The following is a 23,779-nucleotide window of genomic DNA, read 5'->3' as shown; positions in this document are numbered from 1 at the left end:
GGGTGGTTAGTATGTGTGAAGGCCAGCAGCCTCAGTGAGATGTATTTACCAATGAAAGGTGCCCTCTGCTCCAATGCCCATCACTCACCTGTCCCAGTGGGCACTGGGTGTAGGGTGGTTAGTATGTGTAAAGGCCAGCAGCCTCAGTGAGATGTATTTACCAATGAAAGGTGCCCTCTGCACCAATGCACATCACTCACCTGTCCCAGTGGGCACTGGGTGTAGGGTGGTTAGTATGTGTAAAGGCCAGCAGCCTCAGCACCAATGAAAGGGGCCCTCTGCACCAATGCCCATCACTCACCTGTCCCAGTGGCACTGGGCATACAAGGGTGGTTAGTATGTGTAAAGGCCAGCAGCCTCAGCACCAATGAAAGGTGCCCTCTGCACCAATGCCCATCACTCACCTGTCCCAGTGGCACTGGGCATACAAGGGTGGTTAGTATGTGTAAAGACCAGCAGCCTCAGCACCAATGAAAGGTGCCCTCTGCACCAATGCACATCACTCACCTGTCCCAGTGGCACTGGGTATACAAGGGTGGTTAGTATGTGTAAAGGCCAGCAGCCTCAGCCCCCATGAAAGGTGCCCTCTGCACCAATGCCCATCACTCACCTGTCCCAGTGGCACTGGGCATACAAGGGTGGTTAGTATGTGTAAAGGCCAGCAGCCTCAGCACCAATGAAAGGTGCCCTCTGCACCAATGCCCATCACTCACCTGTCCCAGTGGCACTGGGCATACAAGGGTGGTTAGTATGTGTAAAGACCAGCAGCCTCAGCACCAATGAAAGGTGCCCTCTGCACCAATGCACATCACTCACCTGTCCCAGTGGCACTGGGTATACAAGGGTGGTTAGTATGTGTAAAGGCCAGCAGCCTCAGCACCAATGAAAGGTGCCCTCTGCACCAATGCACATCACTCACCTGTCCCAGTGGGCACTGGGTGTAGGGTGGTTAGTATGTGTAAAGGCCAGCAGCCTCAGCACCAATGAAAGGTGCCCTCTGCACCAATGCCCATCACTCACCTGTCCCAGTGGCACTGGGCATACAAGGGTGGTTAGTATGTGTAAAGGCCAGCAGCCTCAGCACCAATGAAAGGGGCCCTCTGCACCAATGCACATCACTCACCTGTCCCAGTGGGCACTGGGTGTAGGGTGGTTAGTATGTGTAAAGGCCAGCAGCCTCAGCACCAATGAAAGGTGCCCTCTGCACCAATGCCCATCACTCACCTGTCCCAGTGGCACTGGGCATACAAGGGTGGTTAGTATGTGTAAAGGCCAGCAGCCTCAGTAGCAATGAAAGGGGCCCTCTGCACCAATGCACATCACTCACCTGTCCCAGTGGCACTGGGCATACAAGGGTGGTTAGTATGTGTAAAGGCCAGCAGCCTCAGCACCAATGAAAGGGGCCCTCTGCACCAATGCACATCACTCACCTGTCCCAGTGGCACTGGGTATCCAAGGGTGGTTAGTATGTGTGAAGGCCAGCAGCCTGAGTAGCAATGAAAGGGGCCCTCTGCGCCAATGCACATCACTCACCTGTCCCAGTGGCACTGGGCATACAAGGGTGGTTAGTATGTGTAAAGGCCAGCAGCCTCAGTAGCAATGAAAGGGGCCCTCTGCACCAATGCACATCACTCACCTGTCCCAGTGGCACTGGGCATACAAGGGTGGTTAGTATGTGTAAAGGCCAGCAGCCTCAGTAGCAATGAAAGGGGCCCTCTGCACCAATGCACATCACTCACCTGTCCCAGTGGCACTGGGTATCCAAGGGTGGTTAGTATGTGTGAAGGCCAGCAGCCTCAGTGAGATGTATTTACCAATGAAAGGTGCCCTCTGCTCCAATGCACATCACTCACCTGTCCCAGTGGCACTGGGTATCCAAGGGTGGTTAGTATGTCTAAAGGCCAGCAGCCTCAGTGAGATGTATTTACCAATGAAAGGGGCCCTCTGCACCAATGCACATCACTCACCTGTCCCAGTGGCACTGGGTATCCAAGGGTGGTTAGTATGTGTGAAGGCCAGCAGCCTCAGTAGCAATGAAAGGGGCCCTCTGCACCAATGCACATCACTCACCTGTCCCAGTGGCACTGGGTATCCAAGGGTGGTTAGTATGTGTGAAGGCCAGCAGCCTCAGTGAGATGTATTTACCAATGAAAGGTGCCCTCTGCACCAATGCACACCCCTCACCTGTCCCAGTGGCACTGGGTATCCAAGGGTGGTTAGTATGTGTGAAGGCCAGCAGCCTCAGTGAGATGTATTTACCAATGAAAGGGGCCCTCTGCACCAATGCACATCACTCACCTGTCCCAGTGGGCACTGGGTGTAGGGTGGTTAGTATGTGTAAAGGCCAGCAGCCTCAGCACCAATGAAATGTGCCCTCTGCACCAATGCACATCACTCACCTGTCCCAGTGGCACTGGGCATACAAGGGTGGTTAGTATGTGTGAAGGCCAGCAGCCTCAGTGAGATGTATTTACCAATGAAAGGTGCCCTCTGCACCAATGCACACCCCTCACCTGTCCCAGTGGCACTGGGTATCCAAGGGTGGTTAGTATGTGTAAAGGCCAGCAGCCTCAGTGAGATGTATTTACCAATGAAAGGGGCCCTCTGCACCAATGCACATCACTCACCTGTCCCAGTGGGCACTGGGTGTAGGGTGGTTAGTATGTGTAAAGGCCAGCAGCCTCAGCACCAATGAAAGGTGCCCTCTGCACCAATGCCCATCACTCACCTGTCCCAGTGGCACTGGGCATACAAGGGTGGTTAGTATGTGTAAAGGCCAGCAGCCTCAGCACCAATGAAAGGTGCCCTCTGCACCAAAGCACATCACTCACCTGTCCCAGTGGGCACTGGGTGTAGGGTGGTTAGTATGTGTAAAGGCCAGCAGCCTCAGCACCAATGAAAGGTGCCCTCTGCACCAATGCCCATCACTCACCTGTCCCAGTGGCACTGGGCATACAAGGGTGGTTAGTATGTGTAAAGGCCAGCAGCCTCAGCACCAATGAAAGGGGCCCTCTGCACCAATGCACATCACTCACCTGTCCCAGTGGGCACTGGGTGTAGGGTGGTTAGTATGTGTAAAGGCCAGCAGCCTCAGCACCAATGAAAGGTGCCCTCTGCACCAATGCCCATCACTCACCTGTCCCAGTGGCACTGGGCATACAAGGGTGGTTAGTATGTGTAAAGGCCAGCAGCCTCAGTAGCAATGAAAGGGGCCCTCTGCACCAATGCACATCACTCACCTGTCCCAGTGGCACTGGGCATACAAGGGTGGTTAGTATGTGTAAAGGCCAGCAGCCTCAGCACCAATGAAAGGGGCCCTCTGCACCAATGCACATCACTCACCTGTCCCAGTGGCACTGGGTATCCAAGGGTGGTTAGTATGTGTGAAGGCCAGCAGCCTCAGTAGCAATGAAAGGGGCCCTCTGCGCCAATGCACATCACTCACCTGTCCCAGTGGCACTGGGCATACAAGGGTGGTTAGTATGTGTAAAGGCCAGCAGCCTCAGTAGCAATGAAAGGGGCCCTCTGCACCAATGCACATCACTCACCTGTCCCAGTGGCAATGGGTATCCAAGGGTGGTTAGTATGTGTGAAGGCCAGCAGCCTCAGTGAGATGTATTTACCAATGAAAGGTGCCCTCTGCTCCAATGCACATCACTCACCTGTCCCAGTGGCACTGGGTATCCAAGGGTGGTTAGTATGTGTGAAGGCCAGCAGCCTCAGTGAGATGTATTTACCAATGAAAGGTGCCCTCTGCTCCTATGCACATCACTCACCTGTCCCAGTGGCACTGGGTATCCAAGGGTGGTTAGTATGTCTAAAGGCCAGCAGCCTCAGTGAGATGTATTTACCAATGAAAGGGGCCCTCTGCACCAATGCACATCACTCACCTGTCCCAGTGGCACTGGGTATCCAAGGGTGGTTAGTATGTGTGAAGGCCAGCAGCCTCAGTAGCAATGAAAGGGGCCCTCTGCACCAATGCACATCACTCACCTGTCCCAGTGGCACTGGGTATCCAAGGGTGGTTAGTATATGTGAAGGCCAGCAGCCTCAGTGAGATGTATTTACCAATGAAAGGTGCCCTCTGCACCAATGCACACCCCTCACCTGTCCCAGTGGCACTGGGTATCCAAGGGTGGTTAGTATGTGTAAAGGCCAGCAGCCTCAGTGAGATGTATTTACCAATGAAAGGGGCCCTCTGCACCAATGCACATCACTCACCTGTCCCAGTGGGCACTGGGTGTAGGGTGGTTAGTATGTGTAAAGGCCAGCAGCCTCAGCACCAATGAAAGGTGCCCTCTGCACCAATGCACATCACTCACCTGTCCCAGTGGCACTGGGCATACAAGGGTGGTTAGTATGTGTGAAGGCCAGCAGCCTCAGTGAGATGTATTTACCAATGAAAGGTGCCCTCTGCACCAATGCACACCCCTCACCTGTCCCAGTGGCACTGGGTATCCAAGGGTGGTTAGTATGTGTAAAGGCCAGCAGCCTCAGTGAGATGTATTTACCAATGAAAGGGGCCCTCTGCACCAATGCACATCACTCACCTGTCCCAGTGGCACTGGGTATCCAAGGGTGGTTAGTATGTGTAAAGGCCAGCAGCCTCAGTGAGATGTATTTACCAATGAAAGGGGCCCTCTGCACCAATGCACATCACTCACCTGTCCCAGTGGCACTGGGCATACAAGGGTGGTTAGTATGTGTGAAGGCCAGCAGCCTCAGTAGCAATGAAAGGTGCCAGCTGCACCAATGCACATCACTCACCTGTCCCAGTGGGCGCTGGGTGTAGGGTGGTTAGTATGTGTAAAGGCCAGCAGCCTCAGCACCAATGAAAGGGGCCCTCTGCTCCAATGCACACCCCTCACCTGTCCCAGTGGGCACTGGCATACAAGGGTGGTTAGTATGTGTAAAGGCCAGCAGCCTCAGTAGCAATGAAAGGGGCCCTCTGCTCCAATGCACATCACTCACCTGTCCCAGTGGGCACTGGGCATACAAGGGTGGTTAGTATGTCTAAAGGCCAGCAGCCTCAGCACCAATGAAAGGGGCCCTCTGCTCCAATGCACACCCCTCACCTGTCCCCGTGGCACTGGGTATCCAAGGGTGGCTAGTATGTCTAAAGGCCAGCAGCCTCAGTGAGATGTATTTACCAATGAAAGGGGCCCTCTGCTCCAATGCACATCACTCACCTGTCCCAGTGGGCACTGGGTATCCAAGGGTGGTTAGTATGTGTTAAGGCCAGCAGCCTCAGTAAGATATACTTGAATATCACCAGTAACAAATCACTATGGCATCTCCATACCAATGAAAGGTGCCCTCTGCCCCAATGCACACCACTCACCTGTCCCAGTGTCCGTGTAAAGGCCTGCAGCCGTTTTCTTTGAAGTTGAGCTTTATTGGAAGAATGCTGACAGCATGCGGAGTCAGAGTGGCTCTCACAACCTCCCGAGTCCTCCACCCTCAACCGTCCTCCTCTGACCTCATAACATTCTCTATGTGACAGGCACAAGCCAAAGTCAGTCACGTGCCAATGCCATCTCAACACATCTTCCTTTTTTAAAATAACAAAATAAATAAAAAAATGAAACTTGAAATTGACATTAAACAATATTCCAGAGGTAAATACATTCCATTAAAAACCAATATGCTGAGGGCAGTTTTACAAATTTGGTGCATTTCTCCAACACTCATTCACCTTCACGAAGTGTTATTATCCCTCTTCTATTTGTGAGATTATATTACTGAGCGGGAGGTCGAAGAGGGTTCTTTATCCTTTCACCCCTCATCTTCCTGTGTGTTTTACTTCACTAATCTACCAAACCTTACAGTTTTAACTTCACAGCTTCTTTCGCTAGCAACAGGGAAGACAAAGCTCCAACCATTACAAACTTCTGGTGGTGCTTGTACTCTCACCATTACCCTCCGCCAGTAAACTTGCACCCTCACCCTCGGGGGCTAGTTTAGACCACATCTCATTTTCTTCACTGCTCCCTCCTTCTTTTTCATCACGCAACCAATCAAATTCACCACAATCACAAACTTGCCCCTTATTACACCGAGACAAAGAAATGTGTGCCATACTTTACCGTTGCGCAAAAGTGCAGCAATACAAAACACCTTCTCTACTCAATGTGGTCTTGAGTACCTGGTCAGACCCCTTTTCAAGACTCCAGATCTTTTTACTTTCATTACTTCACCCACCTGTAAATCCACTTGGCTTGCAACCATGCTTTCTGTCATAATACGTTTTGTACACCAGTTTTGCCGTGTTCTCTATCCTTTACTATGTCAGGTCCCAAGACACCACTTGGTTTTAGGCATCCAACCAATGTTGTCTTTGGAAAGTGCGGTTTGTCCTCTCATCAATTCGAAAGGTGAATGACCTGTGGAGGTGCTCAGGGCTATCTAAAACGCCCAAATAGTGCAAAACAATTCAACTTCCCAATTAAGGTATTTGTTCTTTGCTAACTGAATCGTACCTTTTATCACTCAGTTAAACTTTTCCACTACACCATTTCCTACAGGATGATACTGCGAAGTGGTATAGTGCTTGATACCATTACTTTAAAAAAAATTCTTAAACACTTCAGCCACAAATTGTACACCATTGTCTGTTGCGACTGATTCAGGTAAACCTTCCCTGAGAAATGTTTTGTCTAAAATTCCAATGACAATTCCAGCATCAACTTTATCTACCACTTCCACCTCTAGCCATTTTGAAAAGTGATCAATCACAACGATAATATACCTTTGTGCTTCATCAACATGAATTGGTCCAGTTATATCTATTCCTACTTTTTCCAAGGCATTCCTTGGGTACTGATGGGAACCAAAGGGGGCATAAAGGTGACTTGGCTCTTGTCAGAATTTATACATGCTACACAGTCTCTCACAATCCTCTCTATGGCATCCCCATTCCTGGTCACCTATACAACTCTTTTATGTGGCTTTTGGTTTTAGCAATACCTAAATGCCCTTCATGGCACCAATCTACAACTCTAGCACGTAGTTCTTCCGGTGAAACATATCTGTCTTTCCTCAACACAAAATTACCTTCTACAGACAATTCATGCCTTAATTCCCAAAATGCTTTTAAATTGCTTGCCACCATGTTCTTTGTGGGCCACTGATTCGAAATTCTGGTCTTGACTTCCTTCAAAACCGAATCTTCCTCATACCCTTTGCACCATTACTCAGCTGAAATAACTTCTATTTCTTCTCCCCCAACTGCTACACTGTACTGTTCATTGTCATCATCAGGCACACTGGTCACAGGAAGAGGCAACCTACTAAGGAAATCTGCAACTTTGTTCTTTTCCCCTGGTAAACACTGCACACTGTACTTGTAATCTAAAAGTTTTACTGACAATCTCGCTAGTATGGGACATGCGTTATACAGCCCCTAAGTGGAAAGGATCTTCCTGAGTGGCTGGTGATCTCTTCTCCATCAATAAAACGTGACTGCCCCAGATAAATGGTCTATAGTTCTCCAAACCCCACACACATGCTAGGTCTTCCCGTTCAATTACTGACCATTTCTCCTAAGTGGGTGTTAGTGATCGTGATCCAAAAGCCACCACGCACTCTTCACCACGGTCATTTATCTGTGTGAGAACAGCACCTATACCCGTAGAACTAGCATCTATAGTAACCACAGCTATCAATGCAGGGTCAAATCCTTTGTAAGGGCAAGGCTGAACACATTTCTTGTTTAACTAAAGTAAACTCCTGTTGACATTCATGGCTCCACACACACTTGTTCTTGTTTTTAAGGAGATGTCTGATGTCATAAGTTTTACTTGAAAAAATTTGAACAAATTCTGAGTAAAATTCGACTAAACCCAAAAAATGCTCTAACTTCATCCTTGTTACCTGGTACAGGGGACTTTACTATAGCTGCAAACAACTCTTTCTTGGATTGTATACCATCCACTGATACTTCATGACCTAGGTAGGTAACACTCTCCCTAGCAAACTTACATTTTCAAAAATCCACAGTCAAACCTCTGGTACTCAAAATACCCATCACTTCTCTGACAGCCTTTTCATGATCCCTCGATTGTCCTCCCCATAATGAGTATATCATCTTGGAAGGAGGTAACATTTTTAACATTCTTGAATAGTTTGTACATTAAACGCTGGAACATGGCTGCTGCTGTAGCTAAACCAAATGGTACCCTCACATACCTGAAGCAGCTAAAGGGTGTAACAAAAGTTGTTAAACTGTGACTGTCCTTGTGCAATGTTGCCTAGTGGTAAGCAGCGGTAAGATCAATGGTTGTGAACCATTCCCTTCCCTTGGTAATTGAAAGCATTTCCTTATTTTCGGAAGAGGAAACTGGTCCAGAGCAATGTTCTTGTTAAGATCTCTCATGTCCACACATAAACTGATTTTTCTATTTGCCCTCCGAGCTACCACCAATGTAGACACCCGCTCAGACATTTCCACTTTTTCTATTACACCCTTTGAAAAAAGTTTTTCTAGTTCTTGCCTGACCTCTTCTTTCAAGGTTAGGGGTATATTCCTCACTTTGGGGATCTGGGGTACAGCTTTTTCCTTCAAAATCATTTTTTGCTGGAAAACTTCCAAGTTACCTATGGAACCAGAGAATACCCTGGGATATTCTTCCAAAATATCTTGTTCCAACATGTCAAACTCCTGTACTATCAACACTGTATCGGGGCTATTGAGGTCAAGGATAATCTTCAATTCTCTTTGATCACCCCGCCCCAAAACTGAAGGTTCTGCAACAGCGACATAATTTACACATAGAATGCCTGTCTATAAACTCAAATACTAAAACCCTCATACCAACCATTTGTATGTCCTCCCCAGTAAAGGTCTTAGGAAAAGTGTCAGCAGGTTCCAACATATTACATAATACAGGTACACATTTTTCTTGCCAAACGTTTTCATTAATGATGGTATAAGGTGAGCTGAAATCAGCTAAAACTGTTACAACTACACCCCACATGTTAACATCAGTCTTAGACTTTTTCTTGTGGTGTTCTTCGACTTTTAAAACATCATCATCTACACATAGAACACACATATTTGAGCTCTCATCATCAGAATCTTCTGACTCATGCAAATCTTGCTAGAGGACATTTACTCCTCCACCTTTCTGTTTCCTGCACACCTTTTGGTAATGTACTATCACATCACATCCCGAACACCTTTGATTCCTCGCAGAACATCTTTTATCATTTGCTAAATGTCCTCTGTGACCACATCTAAAGCAATAAGTGCCCCTATCCTTGCACGTGTATTGATTAGAATGGCCTGCAATATTGTCATCTTTTTTGCCACAGGCTTTAGTTGTGTTTTTGTACACATCCTTTGGTTGTTTCTTTGCAACAACACTTTTTTCACCTCCCTCCTTACTAGAAATAACAGACCTGTCACAACTCCCAGTTAATACAGCTTTTTTTACCACATCAACATCTTCTTGTAGTGTGGATTCACCCTTAGTCCATAACTTGTTTTGCATGTTAGAATTAGCAGCATGCACAACTATCTAGTCACGGTTAAACTCGCCTTGCAAATCGTCAAATCTACAAGTTAGTGCTAGATTCTTTAAAGCTGCTATGTAATCTTCTACAGGCTTGTTCTAGACTTGCTCTCTTTGAAAAAGTTTGTATCTATCTACAGCCACGCATACTGTGGGGTTAAAATAAGTATCTAAATCTTCCAACGCATTTTTATGTACATCACTTTGTTCACCAGATCTGGGTTTCTTTTGTATAGCTCCCAAATAGTGCAGTAACATTGTCTTCTTCTTATCTGAAGTTCAATCTTCATTGTCTTCAGAGGTTGAAACATAGTTCTGAAAATGCTCTTTCCATTCTTTACATTTAAGTATTGACTCGCCCTTTGCTGCTAAGAATGGCTGAGGAGGTATAAGGGTCCATACATTCCTAGAATCCATATCACAAACAGTTAGTGTGTAAGTAGATTGCATTGCAAGGTGGTAAAAAATCTTGTTAAAGTGTTAAATGTTAAAGTACCATACAACCTTGCCAGGTGCTGAACAAAGTGCTAATATACATCCGTAATGGGATGCTATTTAAAGCAGGCCTGGTGCTGAGGAAATAAACACTGCAAGAAGAAAAAAAACCTCAATCTCCTCCATGTGGTAAAATAAAGGGTTTCCAAAGTATAGCCGACAACGCCATGTAAGATGGCGCAAGCTGTGCTAAGGGAGGCCAGATGCAGGCTTCTCGTGCCTCATCACAGGGAATCTGCGCTGCCAAAATTAAGGTAAGTACACAAGTAAAATACCTCAAGGATGAATCCAGACAAAATATGTAGATCGAAGGTATGCTGGAACTTGGCTTTGCCAGACTTTGTTGTGGTTCGCAGCTTAGATAGAAAAAAACACTTCACGCTTAGATTGTCCGTGCCAGGATTTATTTTATTTATTTATTCAGTGTTTTCTATAGCACACACATGACCCAATCCTGGGTGTCAGAGTGCTTTACAATTCAACAGCAATCAGTTTCCTTCAATGTTTACTAATTTACAAATAATATACATATTAAGTCTTATTTGGCGTCAACTCGGGTTACAGAAGTACATGTCAAGACATACTTACATTTAAAATGTAATACTCCTCCTAAAGAAAATGAGGAGTCATTAACTGGATACACTGTTTCAAGTCTAGTCAAATACCCTTGTGGCTTGCTTGAGAGGGACCTTCATTAGCCATGGTCCCTGAATCTTGCAAATGGACGTAAAGTACCCAAACAGAGCTGATTGTAGCCAATAGGTATGAATCGATGAAAGCCAACTGACTTGTGCCGTCCCCGGAGTCATTGCTCTGAGATTAGCAGGTCTGTCATCCTGTTTACCGTCACCTACCAGCACAGCTGAATGTAGAAGATCCAGGATTGTCTGAAGGTCTCAAAAGGAGCCATGAGTTGACCAAAGTTAGTTAAGGGAGGAATTTACTGATGAGAAAGGCCTTTGCCTCTTTTTTAAATTGCGCAGCAGAGGTGATTCCTCTAATATTCGGTGGAAGCGCATTCCAAATTCTTGGTGCTGCTCCAGAGAATGCTCGAACATAATTTCTCTTCTTACAAAAAAAAATGCTGCTTTCAGTGAGAAATCTGTGGACCCGTCGAAGATCTAATGTCTACAGAAATCAGAATTTTCTGGGCAAGATGAAGTGGTGTTTTGTAGTGTAGAGCTTTGTGTGTAATACAAGCTATCTTTAGCTAAATTCTTGCCTTGTACGGTAGCCATTTCAGCGCTTTCAGATGTGGAGTGATGTGGTCACATATTCTTGTACCCGTTAAGAGTCTAGCTGCAGCATTGAGGCAGGCTTTTAATGGAGCTGTTGAAATCTTAGGAAGCGCTGCTAGAGTTGTGTATCCATACTCAATCCTTGAGATGACCAAAGCTTGGACTGCCGTTTTAAGGTCAGCAGTGTCGAAGAACGGTTTCAGTTTTCTGAGATAGTTCAGATGGAGTCGGACATTTATTGCCATAGTGTTGATGTTTGCTCGCTTGTTTAATTCCTTATCCAGCATGATTCCAAGAGACTTGGTAGAATCAACTAGAATCGTAGTACCATTTAGCGTGGTGATCATCTTGGTCCATTTATCATCATGGAGGATTTTGGGGTGGGGATCAGAAGGAATTCTGGTTTCTGGGAGTTAAGCTTAAGATGATCGCTTGAAAGCCAGTGAACGGTCTTTTGAAGTGCTAGGTTCATTATGTTGATCTCTTCCAGCGATGTCATCTTCGTATACAGCTGAGTGTCGTCTGCATACATTTGGAAGGAGATGCTAGCCTGCTGCAGTGCTTCAGTGAGTGGCTCAATGTACAGGTTGAATATGGATGAGGATGGAGTTGATCCCGGTGGTACTCCAATATGACTTGTGAATGGAAGGGATAGATTGTGGTTCACCAGGAATCTTTGCGATCTGTTCTCTAAGAAGGAATAAAAACATTTTAGGACTGTTCCAGAAAAACCCATCCTATTCTCTAGTCGGTCTAATAATTTGCCAAGGTTTACGGTGTCAAATGCTGATGAAAGGTTGAGGAGGACTAATAGACAGGTTTTGTTACGGTCTAGGGCAACTAGAGTGTCATCAACTATGTGCATAATTGCTGTTTCCGTGCTGTGATCGGGTCTAAACCCTGACTGGCAGTTGTTTAGTAGCTTAAATTCTGTGATGTGAAGGTTCAGTTGTTGTTGAGCACATTTTTCCAGAGCCTTGGCCAGTAAGTGAATGTTTGTTACCGGCCTAAAGTTGTTTGGGTCCGAGGGGTTCTCAGTAGGTTTTTTGATAGAGGGATGACCTGGTCCGTTTTTAGGCAGTCGGGAAGGGAACCTTGGGAAAGTGAGGCATTTGTTATTTTAGTCCAACTAGGGATGACCATGTGGTTGATCGTAGGCCAACATTTTGTGGGAAGAGGATCATTGTAATGGTTCAATACACAACTGGAAGGTTTTTTAGGTATTCCAGAATTTCTAGGCGCACAACCTGAGTGGCCGCAAGGTAATGGTGACAGTAAGTAGTCAGTATAGGCAATGAGGCGAACGGTAATCCCTCACAACCGCTCTGGGATGGACCAAAAGAGGATCCACACAATTAACAACAGACAGCAAAGCCCCTGCACTATACAATTTCAGTTAATTCTTAGTAATACTGGTATCAGTAGAAGTGGTAAAAGTAATTGAGCACATCAACACTATAGGTCAAACTTCGAGAATAAATAAACATAGGTTGACATATATCAGTACAGAAACGTTCTTTTCTTGGTGTAGTATTTCTGTTTATTGTTCCTTTGCATAGGCCAACACGTGTTTCATCGCAGGGAACAGACTGCGAATCTTCAGGGCTGAATAGAAACACAGAAAGTACATTTGCGAACATGTTCTATTCATGAACATATTGTGATGGTGACTTAGTTGTGAAAACCAGGGTGACATAAAGCATGCCATTGAGTGACTCTGTGTCAATGTGACTCGAGATCACTAACTGAGTGACATTAGTGCGCTAAAAAGTTTTATGGGGTTGGATAAAACCTACAGAATGTGGACACTGACCGGAAGTAAAGTGAAGTGACAAAGTGAAGAAAGTGTTGTGTGTTTGAGAAGACGGTATCCCAAGTGACTGGTGCAATGTATATAAAAACATCTGAAGAAACATGGCAATTGTAATTACAATCCTTTGAGCGTCTAACATAGTGCACATGCTTAGAACTGTTTCTTTTCTTTACTCTGGGGGGTATAGTCAAACATTCAGTGCACTCTTTTTTATATACGCTATTAGCCTGGTTCGTATTCAGAGAAGATAATAATTGTGGAAAGATATAAAAATGAATTCAATTATTTTAGGGATTGGAAGTAATTTAATCGGATGTCTAAAACTCCGTTTATATTGTACCAGATAAGTAGAGAGAAAAAAGCCTGTCAGTAAGTAGACTCTGTTGTTAGTCTACAGGGGGAATTGGGTAATACAAATGAAAAGAGAGGACAAGGGAGAAGTCTTAAAAATTGGGATAAAAATGGAGATGCCGGGTATACGACGCACATGCTCTGGAAAATTAGAATGGAAGAGAAAGGTCTGTCATTTATTCGAGTAGACCTCTGAAAAAATTACATGGAGGTGTCGGTTTAGACAAAAAATATAAAAAATCGTGAAGATAAGCCACACTTACCCTCACAAGTGATAGGCGAAAATGTATTAATGAGAGCACCCGGTAGGGGCATTTCATGGAATCCTGTATTTGGAGTTCCAAAGTGTATGAACTCGAACTCTGCGGGATAATGATGAAACTATTAGGCGTATAATAGTATAGACATAGTGTTATTAGTTTATTTTATTTTCTGGTAGGGACACATACAGAAAAGGGAAGCGATAATCGAAAAGGCGACCTACCTCGATTGTTTGTCATTCGAGTGGTAACCGGGAGGAGAAACAAACAGTAGTATTCAAAATTAGGCGGAAATGTTGATACCGAAATACAGGCGGGTGCACCTAGATCGGTAAAAACGAAAGGGAAAAAGGGAAAAGGTTGGTGGGAGGTATTCAATTTGACCAAGACGGATAGCGACTGGTGTTCTCCTTCAAAAAGCAACAGGGAGCTCGCTTACCTCGCTGGTACCGATCTCCCTCTTTTGGTTCCCGGCGCCGTTTTCCAAGGACGGACACGTGACAGGAAGTCAGGCCGGAATAAGTACCGGTATTCCGCTTCCAAACAAAAAAGGGCTAGAACGTTGGTTGGTTTCTTCTTTTTGCAATGGTTGGCAGTAAAAAGAAGAAATACTTCGAAATCAGAGTAACGAGTAAATGGAAAAGTTTCGTGTGCATTTTCTTGTTAATGTGCTGATGCTCGTTAATGTATAAAAAAACGGGCAAATAGCTCGCAAGCATGCACATGGTTAGGCCGACACGCTAGAAGGGTAATGTACCCACAGGAGATTCATGTGGAGTTGTGTGCACCTCCATATTATGATATTCCAAATATGAAAGTAATCCACATGAACGCACAGACACATTAGAAGGGTAATCTACCCACAAGAGATATATGTGGGGCTGTGTACCCCTCCATACTCTGATAGGTTTTTTAGGTTATCGATATGGGAGTTCATGTAAAAGATTACATGACCGAGTATGTGAAAAAATGTAATAGATATATAAAGAGCACATTTGTATTTGAGAGACACCCAGCAAAGGTACATTGTCTAGGGGCATAAGAGCTTTGATGGAATTTAAGTAATCCCTCCTCTTAATATTCTTTCCTCATTATAAAGCTGTATTCTATGCTTATAGAATGAGTGACCTTGGTATGTCACTACAATAACACGTTGTGAACACAAATGAAAAAACAATTAATAAAGACGAGATTTCAGAGCATATTTTGTAAGAAGAATTACATTGTCTCTGTCTATAATTGTATACTCGATTATATTCCTAGATTGATATTTGTGGTTGGATGGAGTATATTGAGAAAATGGACCAAACACACAATGAAGCAAAAATTTAACAACATTTTTTTTATCTAAGGTTATTGGGGTCTAGTTCCCTAGAAAAAATTGCAGTTCTGGGTCATAATTTAATCCATGTTCGATACTTTGAAGACGCATAATCCAAGTAGCTTCTTTGCGTCTCAGTGCCAGCTCTCGGTTGCCACCTCTCACATGGACAGGAACAGTTTCGATTCCAAAAAAAGATACTGAGAAATCCTCTGTATTGGCTTGACATTTAGCTACATGTAGTGCTACTGGATATTTAGGATCTTGTTTTTGGATGGCCCTCATGCGTTCCGATATTCTCTCTTCCAATGTTCTTATTGTGCTTCCGGCGTATTTCTTGCCACATCGGCATTCTATTATGTATACCACATATTTCGTGGTGCAGTTGATGTTTACTCTAATGTCATATATTTCTTCGTTTGGTCCCTTGAAATGCTTGGTTTTAGGTTTAGCCCATTTGCACATTGTGCAAAAGCCACATTTGAAAAACCCGTTACTGCGTTGTGTTAACCAGTTAGGGGTCATGTCAATGCGTGGGACTGTAGGGCTGAGCCTGTTCCTCAATGTTCTCCCTTTGCGGAAAGTGATTTGAGGAAAAGTAGGGATAATTTCTTTCAGTATAGAGTCATCTCTTAGCAGACCCCAGTGTTTGGTCATGCTGTTCCTGATTGATTGGTGTAGTGCGTTGTATTCAGTGATCATTCTCACTGTTGTGTCTTTCGCCTTGTTAGAATCCTTGGTTTTCAAAGTGTCAGTTCTCTTAATCTTGTTGAGTTTCTTTTTTGCTTCCGATAGGATGGTTTTCGGATAGCCACGTTTTTCGAATCTTAATTCCATATCTTGTATTGTAGTGTTGAGATCTTTGTCATCACTACAGTTTCGTCTTGCACGGAGGAATTCTCCAAAAGGTATTGATCTAATCTGGTGGAAGGGATGAAAGCTATCTGCTCGTAGAATGGCATTACAGGAAGTAGGTTTCCTGTAAAGTTTGCTATGTAGCTTATTATCCTTGACATAGAATTCGAGGTCTAGAAATTCTATGTGTGATTTGCTCGATTTCATGGTGAAGCTTAGTTCCCAGTTGTTCCGATTGAGGTGGTCAGAGAAACTCTGTACTAATTCATCCGTGCCAGTCCAAAGTAAAATGCAGTCATCTATATACCGACCCCAGAAAAGAATGGAGTCAGTATATGTGCTGCCTTGGGTACCCCAAATGTGGTCAGCTTCGAAAGCACCCATAAAAAGGTTGGCGAAAGATGGAGAAAATTTAGAGCCCATGGCTACTCCTCGTTTTTGTTGGTACCATTGTTTGTGAAAGATGAAAAAGTAGTTGTTCAAAATTAGGTTCATCATAGAAATTAACATTTGTGTGTGTGCCCAGAGAGATGCTGGTCGATTGGACAGAACACGGGTTATTGCTTCTATACCTAGTATTGGATTAATGCTGGTATAAAGTGCGACAACATCCATGGTGACTAAGGTAGTGTTCGGTTGCCATTCTAAGTCACTTAACAAGCTAAGTATATGCTTAGAGTCTTGTATATATGAAGGCAGATTTCTGACAAGAGGGCCTAGGAACAAATCCACATATTCTGCCAGTCTTTCGGTCGGTCCTCCGATTCCAGAGACAATCGGTCTGCCTGGTGGAAAGGGGAGATCCTTATGGATTTTTGGAAGGGTGTAGAGCCATGGGTATGTAGGTTTGAGTACTTTTAGATACAGGTATTCGTCCTCGTTCAGGAGACCATCTTCTTTCCATTTCCGTAGATGGTCATTAATAGTGATTGTCAGTGTACCCATAGGGTTGTTTGCAATTGGTTCGTAGCAAGATTGGTCTGCTAATTGATTCAGTATTTCATTGTTATAATCGTCTGTGTTCATAACCACAATATTACCTCCCTTGTCTGCCTCACGGATAATAATGGTGGGAATCTGGGTAAGTGTGGTAAGGGCGTGACGCTCTCCTTTGGTTAGATTGTCTTTGAATGTGAAAGTTTCATTTAGTTTTTTGGTGTTGATTTTGTTAAGGTCTTCAAGAACCCGTCTATGAAAATTGTCAATGCTATTACCACCTGGTAATGTTGGTGTCCATGTAGATTTGCCCTTGAGACCACTTACAACCCCAAGATCTGTATCGATATTTAGTTCCTCCAGAAGTTGCCCCATTTCCATAGGGTTATCTTCCCGTTCAGTGATAGACAACAGTAAATGAATAGCTTGTATACCTTTTCCCTTTCGTTTTTACCGATCTAGGTGCACCCGCCTGTATTTTGGTACATTTCAGCCTGTGAGCATTCCCATGAGTGGCAGAAGTCGATGAGAGGAGTCTCCCAGAGCTGGTATATGTCCTGGATTACCTCTAGATGACGATGCCACTTGCGGTCCGCAAGATGATGCCGACTGAGACTTTCTGCTTGCATGTTTAGCAGTCCAGCCCGGTGATTTGCCACCAGGTAGATCTGATGCGCTGAGCTCAGAGCTTGGTAGAGAAGGTGCGCCCCTGCGACCCCGCTTGTTGATATACCTCATTGTGGTTGCATTGTCCATCAAGATCTGAATACCCTGGCAACAAAGGCAAGGGAGCAAGGCCTTGAGCCCCAGATGTATCGCCCATAATTCCAGCAGAGGGATGTGCAATATCCGTCCTCATCTGGACCAGAGACCTCTGATCTCCAGCTCCTCCGGATACACTCCGCACCCTAGCGTGGAGGCATTCATGATAACTGATGTTGCCAAAGGGGGGGGGTGGACTGGCTTTCACTGGTGATATTGCTGTCCACACCCCACAACTGTAAGTCCTTTACGACACTAGCTTGAAGAGCTCCACTGTGATGGAACCACTCCCTGTTGAGACATCACTGGAGGGCACTTGTGTCAGCGTGCATTTGTGACCAATGGGATGCAGGAGGCTAGCAGATCGAGCGCAGTACTGGAACATACTCCGTTCCGAAACATCAGAATCACAGAATGAATGTCATGAATCCTCTGAGGAGTAGGGATGGCTTGATACACTGTGGTTTCCAGTATTGCCCCTACGAACAGGATGCGCTGAGAGGATACCCAGTGAGACTTGAGCTTGTTGATGGAAACAACCAATCAAACTGCTGTCTGCAAATGGCGTGTCTCCATCTCTGGGGAGCTGACTTTTAGGAGCTAGTCATCCAGGTAAGGGAATACCAGGCCACAACCACCACCATCACCTACATGAAGTCTCAAAGAGCAGAAGTGAGGCCAAATGGAAGAACAGCAAACTGTAGTGCTCGGAACCTACTATGAAGCGTAGATACTTCTTGTGTATCCGCAGGATAGCGATATGGAAGTAGGCATCCTGCTGGTCACCAGACACCATCAGTGATAGCAGAACCTCAGCCAAGGACAACATTTTCAACTTTTCCTTTTTGAGGAACTAGTTCAGATCCCTGAGGATCAGACAGAGGCCTTTTTAGGGACCAGGAAGTTGCATCCCTGTTCCCGTTCCTGTTCTAGAACCAGCTCCACTTTGCCCTTGTGGAGTAAAATACTAACATCCTGCTGTAGAACTCGGAGATGGTCTGGCGGGGGTGACTGCCACTGGGGAGGTGTGGGAGACGGTTTGTGTAGGAAGGGTGGAGCATACCAGCTTTTTGCAATCTGCAAGGCCCAGAGGTCTGGTTTAATGGCTGGCAAGACCTGTGGAGAGTAGGATTCCTGCCCTCCATTAGGCTGAGGGTATTTGGACAAGGTGATACTATGGAGGAGGAAGGTAGAGGTAGTGCACATGTTTTTCCTCTCCCTCGACCTCCATACTTCTACAGTAAGGTTTACCTGTTGCTGGGTGTATTTTTGACTCCAAAAGGAAAAGCCTTGAAATTTTCAAAATGACCAATAATCTTTCGTTTGGGTCTGAAGTCCGAGTGATATTGCAGTGGCTTAACTGTCTTTAAACTTCTCCAATGTTGAAGTGGCTTTTGAAAAGGCAGGAGACATTGAAGGGAAGGTCTATTAATGTTGATCAGCTAGCCTGGGAAAATTCAGAACTATGCATCCATGCATGGCGTCATAGGGAAAGGAATGGTCTGCTATGTCCAGGCCAGATGGTATATCTTGCTTGGCCCCTGCTTGGCTGTCCTCCAGTACCTCAGTGAAGTGACCTTGAAGGACCTCCAGCATATTGCGGATTACTGGTTGTTCCATACCCCACAATGCATGCTTGCATTGGCTGAGGAGGCACGTGGTGGTCACCAATTTTAGAGGCATTCTCCCAGTAGAAAGCTCGTTTTTCGCCAACTCCATCTTTTTTGATTCCCTGTCCTATGTCATTGTGGGAAATGCACCGGGTGAAAGTTGTCACAAGCAAGACTTTTCCACCACTAGGATTTCAGGCGTCGGGTGCGAGGACAGGAAAGTCCGGTCTCCTGGTGTTGGTTAAAGCGCCTGGACATGGATCTGGAGACAGAAATGGAAATGGTCTTCTTCTCTCTGACGGCTAGTGTACATTCTGTTTGCCTCTTTTCGAATGAAAGGAAGATGTCCGAGGCCTGGTTGTTGTGTATGTAGGACCTCAGTAAGGATGTTGGATGTTGACTCTAGATATGGTAGCTGGAGGTAAGGCATTTCTGCTACTCTCCCAATAAAGAGTGATAGGAGGTATCTTCTTTGGGCAGATGATCAGTCGGGAAGAAAAGTTCTCACTTCTCTGAGGTATCAGTCCCACTGACATCCTTGAGGCCTGCAAAGTCTTAGCCCAGTGTAGACTGGGGTCTACTTGAGGATTGGGGTCCCCGAAGAAAAACCTACTTTCTCCCATTAATCTTAGAGCATCTCTTAAAGAGTGGTGTGGCAAGTCCATCAAAGACAGAGGCTCCGGTCGAATGACTTGCAATGCCCGTGGAGTCAGTTCTGCTGCAGGTGATAGCGGTTGTGTTAGTAGAGGCATCGTTAGTAGAGCAGGAGATGTCAGCTGCGGCACCATCGGTGTCATCCGTGGCACCGTAGGCATCGAATTTGGTGCTGATGAAGACGTGGGATCCAGCGCTGGAAGTGATGAGGATGGGATGGTTAACGGGGGTGGCATTAGGAGAAGCTGGCTGGGGTGGTGCCAGAGTTGTTGCCCATGTAACCCGAGGCAAAGTAGAAATGGATCTGCAAAAGATGTCAAACATTGCACTCAGGAACATGACTGGATCCGTCTGAGGAGTGGGAAACTATAGGTAGGAATGACCAGGTTGAGACCTTGGAGTCGGCGCCGCTGGCGGTAGCATCTTTGGGACCGGCGCCAGGTCAGATAGAATCATATGTATTGGACTCTCCACTGAGTCATTACTCCTGAGTCAATGATAGATTAGGTGAAGCTGTAGGCTCCTAGTAACTTACTTTTTGATGAATGATGGTGGCCAGATTCATGCCGCCTCTTTTTCTTGTGCTTCTTTTTGAGTGACTTTGATGACGGCTGTGATCCTGTGACCTCAAAGTTAGTCTTGACATGTGGCACCATCTGCATTAGTCTCGTGCTCTTGCCATGAACAGCTTTCCCTCTTATTCTTTAACTGTCATGGGATGCATCCTCCAACAAGACTTGCAAGCCTTCACATCAAGATTGAATGCCAGGTACCACACACAGGTAGATGTCGTGGGGGCCACAACATTTTTCTGGCCATCACAGTTTTTACATGGTTTGAAACTTGACTGCTAGAGGCATTTTGAGGGGATAACTGCACTTGAATAGGAAAAATGAGTAGTAATGGACAAGGACATCGACAACTCTTGTGGAGATTGAGACAGCTCCTGATTAGGATGCTTTATAGCTTCAGTGACATCACAAGGATGCTGCATACAGCGTTGATGTGTAGTTAGCACAACCTAATGGCTGAGCTTGTCAGCTCTGGCTTTCAGAGAGCCCAGAGAGGTTGAATCACCAGGGAAATGCCCTGATGTTCCAGTCATGTCCAGAGATGTAGGGCCCCTTGACAAAGGTTCCCGACCCCACCCTTGTCTGTTTGTTACAGTACCACATGATGGTGGGTTTTGCTTATCCTTCTGAGATCTGACCCGTGTTGGAGAGATTCCCCTGATGCTGCGCCCACTAGAACTTCAGGTCTTACTGCAGAGCTCTTATATGTCAACGGGCATGTGCAACTAGCAGGATGTAGGAGGCCATGAGGCCCAACTGCCTCAGAGTCAGTCTCATTGCAATTTAGGATAGCGGCTGAAACATCGGTATCATAGACTGAATATCCTGGACTCGCTGTTTGGGAGAATATGCCCGAAACAGCACAGTGTCTAGCATGGCGCTGTTAAAAATTGGACGTTTGGTAGGCTAGCGCATGTGCCAAAGCCAGGCAGAAACCACCACTCTAGTCAGGATAAGGGAGTTACACTCCTAAAATAACCCCTGCTCACACCCTTGGTAGCTTGGCACGAGCAGTCAGGCCTATCTTAGAGGCAGTGTGTAAAGCATTTGCACAAACCACACAGTAATACAGTGAAGACACTACAAAAGGACACCACCCCAGTTTAGAAAAATATCCAATATTTTTATATATTTAAGACAATACCAAAAACGATAAAAATCCACAATACAGTACTTAAAAATCCATAGTTAGCAAAATATGCTTTAAAAATAGTTCCTTGATGTCGATAGCTCCATCCGGGGGTATCAAGGCATTGTGAGCAAACAAATTCAAACAGTTCTGGCTGACCGCAGCATCGCGGGACAACTACGGTGTCGGGAAGACCCGCAAACAGTACCTTTAAGAAATGCAGGGCGTTGATGACCTCAAGTAGAGCTTCCAAAAACATTGCTTCTGCAGGCGTCGTTTCCGGAGGCTGGTGCAGTAGTCGTTGGTGGCCCTCGAAGTCACACGTGTTGCAGGTGGATCTCCTCTCTGATGAAGTCAGGAGCGCTGGCGTCGGCAGGCATTGTGTGCTGCGTTGCAAAGTGCAGCTGTGTGGCGTGCGGTGCCCTTAGGTTGCGGTGCGAGTAGCAGCTCGGTGGCGGTGTCAGGTGGCATCATCGGTGAGACCAGAGTCACGGTGCGAGATGAAGGGGGTGCTTGTAAATTGATACTTGTATAGCGCACTACTCACCCGCAAGGGTCTCAAGGCGCTTGTACGAATACCGCTGTGGAACCCATCCTGGCTTTCCCTGTGAGGCGTCCACTCCTGGTCACCCCCAAGGTGGAGGCCAGGCATCCTTAGCGTTGTGGGGGCCATTGTGGAGATTAAGCAAGCTATTGCCCAGAGTTGCAGTGTGGGACTCCATGATTGGAATAGGCACAAGGCGAGAATTATCAGGTCTGTGGAATTTTGAGCCCAAGACCCGCCAAGGCGGGAATTGAACCCTGGTCCCGGGCTAGACCTCTGCATCAGGGTCTGCCGCTCTAACCATTGAGCCACACTTCTCCCTGCTTGTCATGGTGCTGTCAGGTCACGGTGCAAGCAGCGGCGTCATCATTGCTGAAGCTCTGTCGTCGGCTGACGGACTGGTGTCGATGGTGCCGGTGTCGATAGGCCAAGGCTGCGGTGCGTGATGAGGGCGGTGCGTCATGTAACTTAACAAGCGGTGCCCTCGAACCACGGTGCAACCAGAGGCATCGATTTCGGTGTGGAGCAGTGTCATCGCGGATACCAAGGCGTCGTCGTGAAGCGAGGCAGTGTGGAGTGCAGTGCCCACGGGTCGCGGTGCGAGCAGAAGCTCGGTGGTGGCATCAACAGGCGGCGTCAATCAGACGGGGTCGCAGTGCAGCGTTTCAGTGGTACCCTCTGCGGCGCCCAGACATCGTCGTGAAGCAAAGCGGTGCGGAGTGCGGTGCCCACAGGTCGCAGTGCAAGCAGCGGCTTGGTGGCGGCATCGCCAGGTGTCGTCGGTGAGACCAGGGTCGCGATGTAACGTTGCGGCGGTGCCCTCTGTAGTGCCTTCAGGACACGGAGTCAGCAGTGGCGTTGTAGACGTCATCGAGTTGCTTTTCTTCTGTTCAGCACAAAACACACAGTACCCAGTGCTGAGGGCAGAGCTTGAAGTCTTTGCTGTTCCTGAGACTTCTTGAACAGGGGGCTAGCTCTACTTCAAGCCCTTGGAGAGAGTCACAAAATAGGTTGCAGAAAGTCCAGTCCAGGCCTTTCACTGCCCAACACAGAAGCAGCCACTGCAGGCCAACCCAGCAAAGCACACAGCAAAGTGGCAATACCTCCTCACAGCTTCTCCAGCTCTTCTTCTTGGCAGTCTTCTTGGTCCAAAATAGTTCTAAAGTTCAGGGGTCGGGCCCCAGTATTTGTATCCAAAAATCATTTGATCCTCTGGGCAGAGGGTGTCTGTGCCCAGCCAGAACTAGTTCTGCCTTCTCTCGTGTGATTTCCCAGCAGGGGATGGAGACGGCACTGTCAGAGGCAGACCAGGCCCTTTGAGGTGCAGGGAAATCTCCTCCCTCTTCCCCATTACAGCCCAGGTCTATTCAGCCCTTTCCTGACCTACCTAGACTATCGGGAGCCACACTTGCTTCCTCGCCATCTGTCGTCCAAAACCCAGACAGGCAATCCACTTCCAGCAGAGGCACTCGGGATGTTGAGCAAGAAAATACACACTTCCTAAAAGTGGTATTTTCAACTACAAAATGTAAAAATCATCTTTACTAAAAGATGCATCATTAGATTCTGAGTTGAGGCATACTAAATTGTATTTCCCACCAAGTTCACAGGGCCAGTTATGTTTATAAGATGTTATAAACAAACGTCCTATTCTGTCCTATGGGGAACAGGTAGCCTTGCAATAGTGAAACACTAAATGGGCTTTAATTCACTATCAGGACATGCCA

The sequence above is a fragment of the Lissotriton vulgaris genome, chromosome 9 (assembly GCF_964263255.1).
Source record: "Lissotriton vulgaris chromosome 9, aLisVul1.2, whole genome shotgun sequence".
Classification (NCBI taxonomy): Eukaryota; Metazoa; Chordata; class Amphibia; order Caudata; family Salamandridae; genus Lissotriton; species Lissotriton vulgaris.
This window is presented reverse-complemented; position numbering follows the sequence as displayed.